The sequence below is a fragment of the Dendropsophus ebraccatus genome, chromosome 14, assembly GCF_027789765.1.
Source record: "Dendropsophus ebraccatus isolate aDenEbr1 chromosome 14, aDenEbr1.pat, whole genome shotgun sequence".
Lineage (NCBI taxonomy): Eukaryota > Metazoa > Chordata > Amphibia > Anura > Hylidae > Dendropsophus > Dendropsophus ebraccatus.
In genome coordinates, this window is record NC_091467.1 from 23,821,760 (window position 1) to 23,830,189 (window position 8,430).

The window sequence follows — 8,430 nt, forward strand, 5'->3', positions numbered from 1 at the left end:
GTATAAGATGGGCATTTACCAAACTGATGAATGGTTTAGTTGTCATGAGGGAAGGGTGGACATATATAATCGTTTATGGCAAAGCCCTGTTATTCACTCCTTCTGGGACCGAGTCAACCTGGTTAAGTCCCTCTGGGCCCGATATGGGCCATCTTTGGTTATGTAGACTCCCAAGACCTTCCTTGCTCTTTGGATGGCAGAAAACATTTATGATGTTCAAAATATCAATAAAAACATTTAAATACAAAAATCAGTAGGTGAAAAAGACAAAAACTTACAGAGAGAGAGAATAAAGATTAACCAACCAACAACCCAGGTTCAGGACCAACCGGAGGGTGTATCTCCAAAAATAGAAAAGCCTGCCACACAGCAGCTTGGAGTACCATGGGGCTTATGCTGGCTTTGGAGGATGCCATTATATGCACCTGGTAGAATTTGGTGAAGGTATACACCAGGGCCAACAGCTGATACTTTACCAGCCCATAAAATCTCAACAGCCCATTGGGAAAGGGCAGCAACACAAAAGGAAGAGACACTACCCAAAGACTGGCAGGTAGGTGAGGCTGGATCCAATAAACAAGGATAGTTTTGGAGGCAAACGGACCTTTATATGGCACTCTGTGAGTCAATCATCTAAACGACTGCATAATAGCAAAATGTGCACAGCACTAACCACATGAAGAAAAAAAGGGAGGAAAAGATTGTTATGGATGTGGTGTGAGACCACCTTCAGAAAAAAAAAATTAACAAGACAGGAACAGCACCTATGTCCTTGTGGAACACAGGGAATGGTGCAAGACAGGGTGGCCAATTCTGAGACCTAAATAAAATAAAACAATGTCTGCAAGGAATGCAACCTTTCAGGAAAGGATTCTAGGTGAAGCCTAGATAGGTTTCTGAAAACCTTTGTACATGGCTTTTTTAGTATCATTACAGCCATAGCGAAAAACACTCATAACAAAAGCATTGCGCATAGTTGCTTCTAAGGGAGGTAATCACAGAGATCACCAGTCACCCTAATTCTAGCCCTGAGGTTAATATACATCTTGACCTAGGGTATAAAACCAGGCCCAAACTCCATCTCTTCCAGAGTTTGTCACTCCACACTATTAAAAGCCTTAGTGGCATCCAGTCTGTAAATAGCCCTATCTAAAGTTTTAAAGTGATATGGGGGTTTAGAAACACCCACCCATAGAAGTATTAATCTTTCTGGTCTCTGTAAATTATACACTTTATTAAGGCTTAGTAATAGTTTTACGTTGGTTGGAAAGGAGGATGTGTTTGTACAATTCAGATGGTTGGACATCCTTATCTTTCTTTAGGTAAAAGACAATGATGACCTCTTGCAAAGTTGGTGGTAAGTCCCCTTGTAGAGAATATTAAACACTTTAATTGGTCCATAGAAGAGAATATCCCATTTTTAAATCTCAGACAGCTGTCGATCCACTTGTACTGCAAGACATGGGAGGTTTAAGCTCTGGCCACATAGATTAACGCTTTGTGGTTTAGATAAGATGCAGGTAGGTCTATGTCTAGGGTGCCCCATCTTTGGGGTCCTTGTGGAAGACCTTTGGATTTAGTAACCACTACCAACTGTCTGCTTCAGGTATTTTGGACTGCTTAAGGAGCTGGGACATTCTTCTCCAACCAGGATCCCAAAGGCATCCGCTTTATTGGTGCCCCCTTGGTGGCTCACATAAGCAACTACCATGGAACTGTCAGTCTGAACCCTGATTGGATGGCCCAATGGGGTGGACCAATGAGAGAAGGCTAGAACTATCTTGTCTGGAAGGGTCTTCACCAAAAGGTCATCCATGTAGGGGAATCCCAGCAACTCTTGTGTGAAGTCAGTATCTAGTTCAAAGGAGAGGTTGATAATGTAGAGAACCAGAGATAAATTAAAAGATATATTAACAGGACTCGGCGATCAGGATGTGCAGATAGGAGCTATAAACTTGCCTTAACCAGTAATATTCACCAGCAGCTTTAAGGATACTAAACACTTGTATAAAATAGATCCGTTTTTTGAAGTCCTGGATGGACTTAAACAGTTTTTTTGAGCGTTTGTTGGCAGGCCATAAACTTTCAATAACTGTTCCGTTGGCCAACAGTTCTTTTTCCCCAACATCTGCATACACATAAATGTTTGGCACTGCCACATGTCCTCTATGGTGAGGGTGCAAGCCCCACGGCTCTAGTGGTAGCTTATCTTTCCCAGAATAATAGGCTAGGCAGTTAAAATTCAGCACACCGACCCTTCTCTACCCTGACATTATACACTTTATGCATTCCTCGGGTTTGGACAATGGGCATCTATAGGAGTGGTGAGCTTAGAGGCCCTGGTTGAGCCTACCAGAAAGGTTCTGGCTTTAGGCAAAATCTAGAATCAGAGGGAGAAAATGGTTTTCTTCATGATTCATGAGTGTTTTAAATCCTAAAGGCTTTTGTTCGTTCTGGGAAAGACTTTAGACTAGGGATGAGCGAATCGGCCGAGGTTTGGGTTCGTATAAACCTGAACTATCGGCTTCTGATTCCCGCTGTCTGCCCGCTCCATGGAAAGGGTGGATACAACCTTGAGGACTGCCTGGAAAACTGGGATACAGCCCAGGCGGTCCTTAAGACAGCGGGAATCAGAAGCCGATAGTTCAGGTGCATACAAACCCGAACCTCGGCTGGTTCGCTCATCCCTACTTAAGACTTCATCCTTACATTTTTCAGTCTAGACCCTCAGAAGAGGACAGTAAGAGCTTCTATGGAGGCCAAGTACAATGCCCAAGATTTCAGCCAAATAGAATAGAGTATAGTGGCACAATTACCTCTTGCTTTAGCAGTAAGGTGTGCCAACCCCAAGGAAGTCTTGCAAAGAAAGATGCACAGTGAATTTTCTTGATAAGAGCTGCCATGTCCAATTGTGGAGGTTCAGGTAAAATGCCTTGGTGAAACTGACTAGCTTAAACAACACAGGCCACAAAAATAACTGAAAACTAGTCCTCTATCTAAGGGGTCACTCAAGGCTGCAGAGTCTGACAAAGGTGTGTAATGTTTTTGGAATAGCGAGACGAATGGAGACATTGACCACTCACTAACCAGACCATATGTAAAAGGAAACAGCATGTATGAAAGGGTTTCCACTTCCTAAAGATTTTTCAAACTGCCCACGGTAAGGAAAACTAGGGACTCACACATGCGATGGTGAAGACACTTTGTCCTGAGTAGAGGACGACTTGATGCACAAAGGACCTGTCTAAGGAAATCCTCTTATGGGATTGTCCCCTGTAGTATGCCGCCCTAAGCCCTCAACCAACTTCTAGCCCAGGATATGGACCTGACTTAAGTAAGAAGGGCAGCATTCTTTGAGAAGGGGTCAGCAGGCTTCAGGGATGTCTAGGATTAAGGACAGAACAAATTCTCTACTTGGTGTTCTTTGAATCCGTGTCATTAATGCAGTATCAGTTTTACCCACCATTTCAAGTTTTCCCGTATGTATTTTGTCCATGGCTTAGAAAGAATCCACTTACTTATATATTTTTTATTTTTTATGTGGAAGAAACCATAATTTTGGTTGGTCTTAAACCCTATACAGTACCTTAACCTTCAGAGCTTGGCTGTGTAGCTGCAGCCTAGTCATGGTCACTATGTCTATAAGCTTGGTAGTTTACATGATCAACTTTCTCTTGTAATGCAGAGCGAGGGATAGGTGCCAGTGCTGCTGTGACCACAGGACGTTACAGCTGATAAGTCCCTGGTTAGGTGACCTAATCAAGATATTTTAGCTTTATATCACATCTCACTCAATAGTGTAGACGTAAACTGCTGCAATAATTTACATTCCCTCCTACTCTGCCGATAATAAAGATAATGAAGCTAATAAACAGTAAAGACAATTAATCTACTTCTCAATTAGAAACCTATATTTAAATTCTTAGGAAAACATACTAAGAGGCTTAAGGGATTCAGGTTATTGTACAAAATACCAAATCTACATATACAACAAATAAAAAGTATGTAGACATAACAACCTGAGATTGATCCCAATCTATATATAAACACAACGTGTACAAAGAGCATTCAACTGTGCCGAATTCAGGGTTGTAAGAGGAGAACTTTGCTAAAGGCGGCTCAATCTTCTATGACTACAGGGGGAAAACATTTACTTTTGGTCCTTGAACTCTCGCATCCAAACGTATGGAGCAGCTAAATCCACCTTTGGATCTGGCTAGGCACAACATTGTTTTGGTGGTGTATCTTGAATTAGCAGATACTTCTAACTTTTATCACTTCAAAAAGATTCTCCTACGAAAATAGTTCAGTGATTATCATTATTATTTGCTAAGATAGGCAGTCAACCCAATGGAGGACAACCACATTGGGTTCTTCCTACTGGTCACCCTTGCAGAATTAATGAGCAATACCAATCATGATCTTTTTAATTCTATGACTGCCCCTTGAGCTACACTTAGATACACTTTCAAACAGAAAAGTTTGCTCAACATGCCCTTACGTGCCCTTTAAGTGTTTAAAAAAGGCATAAAACAGCTGCTCTAGTAAGTGAAGAGGCTATCCATAGCACAATCTGTATGACCAGAACCTGACATTTTCTTAAGCTGCTGTTTTGCATTTTATTTCTCAGATCACTACACTATTAATTTACCCAAACCTACACTAAATACCTGTCTAAGAAGGACATGGTATCGTAATGGTTGACAAAACATGGTCCTAACTTAGGTCTTCTAAGGGTGAAAGCTTCATCTACAGAACACACTTTTCCACATGTCTTATTATGGCTATATACAGCTCACATTTTGTTCCACATTAGGCCTAGAATACGGCTATGTATCTTATGTATCTGTTGAAAAGAACTGGCTGCCAAGATCTTTGGTGACATAGGTTTTTAGGATGGACATTTATTTCATCCTGCTATTACAACAACCGATAAAAGCTTAAGAAGACATATAAAAATTCTACTCCGCCAAGCAATGGAGCTGGACAGGGCTACAAATCAGAAATGTGACCGTTCGGACACGAACAAGGACAGACTTCGAGACTACAGCAACAGAATATAAACTGTTGTTCAGTGTTAGACAGTAGGAAAGTTTTATTGTCATTTGACATTATAAAAACCACATGCTCCAATAATACGGCATAATTTTAAGTCCATTATTGAAAAGGGAGAATATCTACTTTAAAAGTTTGCATCCTACTTGTCCTTGTTTTTTTTAGCCGATAGATTCTACTCGTCTACAGCCAGAGCATTACTCATCATATACAAAAAAAAGTGCATAATAAGGCAACATCACACTCCCAACTTTGTAGAAGTGACATTGTAACAATGGGCCTAATGAAAATATCCTAAAGAATAGCAGTCAATGAATGTATATTAATTGCAACTACGACAGTAAACATTCATTAAATATTCCTACAAGTCACAAGATTATAAAAAAAAATCTAAAAAAAAAAAATATTTTCAGTCTTGCCAGTTACTAAAACCATACATGGCAAAGTAGATATAGTTTATATAACTATATAGCAATAGCATGTAAACAAACTGCTGTTAAAACAGCCATATACCACCTATACACATTACATATAAAAGTCTCTACGTCAGATTCTTAAAAACGCCACTGCTGGTTCTGCAATAAGAACAGTAAATGTAATTTGTACCCAGGTATAGAAGCCTTAACCCATATTGGGGATAATGGTACTTTATCACACATGTATTGTCTCCACTTGCACCATCACAATATCCACATCATTAGTGGCCATCATCTTAGGTTCTGGTGTATCCATGATTGGTCAGGGAGAAATGGTATCTATATACACAACAGCAGTCATTCTGTACATTTGGGCACAACTGCAGAGTTTGGGCCAACTATCATATGAGTAGATATTTCTAAAGTCCTTAGGCGATTACATGCCAAGCTGGAGTTCCAGATGATTATTAATGCATAAACCATTAGTGATACGAACAGACATAGAAACCATCTCTGTCTCAGTGAATGGCAGACATTGTGGTCTATCGCCACGCATCCATCGGTTCTGAAGAACTTTTGACCCATGTTCTTCTTTGAGGTGTTTCTTATTCAAAGTAAGCTAGATTGCAAATTGCACATAAAAGGGAGACTGCTTCTAGCAAAAAAACAAAACAAAACAGAATTTGACCTGTCAAGACTGACTAGGTGTTGTACCCGTACGTACATTCATTCTTGCTTGTTGATATATCAATTCACTAGATCTTGGCCTGGTCTGACTTACTGTTCTTGGGTGTCAGAACTGGTAAGTTCTTGTTGATTCACTTTTCACTAGTTTTATACAGGACATTCTGGCTGCCGGGTGTCTTCTTTAGTCAAACATGATAATATGAGTGGTTGCTACACAGCAGAGAAGTGTTGGGCTTGACGGGAGGCATAAAGGAAAAAGAATCCAGTGCACGTCTCAGCAGTTTTCCTCGACATACTTCCAAGTTCCTTCGCTCTTTCAAGAAACACCGTCTTCTGAAATGACTAGACCGTCAGACTTTCCACTCAATGGAGAATGTCTTCTCTCCTTCTAAACTGGAGTACACAGACATGGGGGATATAATATTAAACAGCTTAGTTTAAAAAAAACCCAACCACATGTAAAGTGGATACTTACACTTAACACTAAATATAATAGTCTAGACCTGTACAAACCAGTCCCCACTAAAGTAAGCCCACTCTAACAATCTTACTTCCCTTCACGTCTTCCTAGCTAACTCAATATTTCTTAATCAAACCTTGTTCACAAGTGGGGATACGAGTATTGCCAGCCTGTACATTAGTCCTCATGGTCTTTCCAAATATAGTCTCTCTTGGTGCTTTTTTCTGAAAGATCCTTAGATGGTCACTTCAACAGTAACAATGTCTTCTCCCATAGTGTTATTTTTAGTTCCGTAAGAGCAGAATTAGATTTGCTGTTCTCCAAGAATTGTCTTGTTAGTTCTTTTGAATTATTCCTTGTCTGAGTAGAGTAGCGAAGGTCTGATTGGCCACAATAAGTACACACATACACACACGCACAGTAACCAATACACTAAACAAAACAAAAATTAATAAAAGGATTAAAAAGGTAGCCTGCAATACCGAGGTCTCTGAATGACCTAAAAGCTAAACAGTAACCCTAAATCCTAAAAGTTTCTTAATGTAAGACCTGCTTCTGGTAGTCATGGAGAAAGTGAGGACTACTTAAGGACAAGCTTGTGGGAATCCTGCTACGGGAAACTGAAACTACAACTTACAACTGCAAAACACAAGATATTAACCAGAAATCACCAGCTCTGTATTTTAATTATCCCAAAAACTTCTAGGCTAACATGAGTCTTCAGTTTTACACTGGTTCAATGAGGCAAAGACCACCCAATCCTTAAGAATTTACCACAGTGTAGGAATGTCTTGAATGTTCATATGCCCATAGATTTCATAAAAGTGCTAATAAATTAAATCAATACCAACTGCATATTAACACTTGAAGGACAAAATACTAAATCAGATTCTGTTCACACCAGTATCAGTTTTATATGGACACAAAGTACTAAAAGGGATCCTTCAAGGACTTAGGGGGCATTCATACGTTCCGTAATTACGGTCCGTGCATGTACAATGTGGTACAGACTGGAATTCGGAACTCTCGGCATCATCATTTATTATGATGCAAGGAGCTCCTGTGTAAGTCTTTGCGCTACTGTACGGGCTGGCTGTGTCAGTACAGTAGTGCAAAGATTTAAGTTTAGGAGGCATCAGAGCCTCTTAGGTTGGTACATCGTTCCGCAGATCATCTCATCTTTCATCTAACGGATCAGGCATGGAATGTGTGATTGCCCCCTAAGGCCGCTAACTACAATAGGTATGCCACTAAAAAGCAATAAAAAAAAGGGAAAACCACCAGCGTGAACAGAGCCCTTTTTTTTTTAAATGACGGCACCTGGATAACGGATAAATCAACACCTTAACAAGTAACCTTATACTACACCAAATACTAATATAGTACAATTTTTATAAAACAAGTCCCAGCCCAAAGTCAACTAGAGAATCTACTTACTAAAACTTCAAAATGCCAAGTACAAAATATTCAAGAACTGTCTACCAAGAAAGAAAAAAAAAGAAAAAAGTGAAAGCACCCTCTGCTACCATATGTTAAAAGGTACATTTAGCACCTCTTCCACTCTTTACTAGTCAACCCGACAGTCATGGTGGCATAACACAGGGGTTGCAATGTCAGAGTGCCAAACCTTATACTCTTCCACATTCTCTTGCGATTATCCAAATTTTTACTACTGACTATGTTTTTGTTTTTGCCCAGTCACAATCTGGAAAACCATGTAAAAAAACAAACATTTCTTCCCGACTTTAATGGTAATTGCCAACTCTCGCAAAGCAACCCACATCAGTAACCACCAGGAATTTCAGGATGATG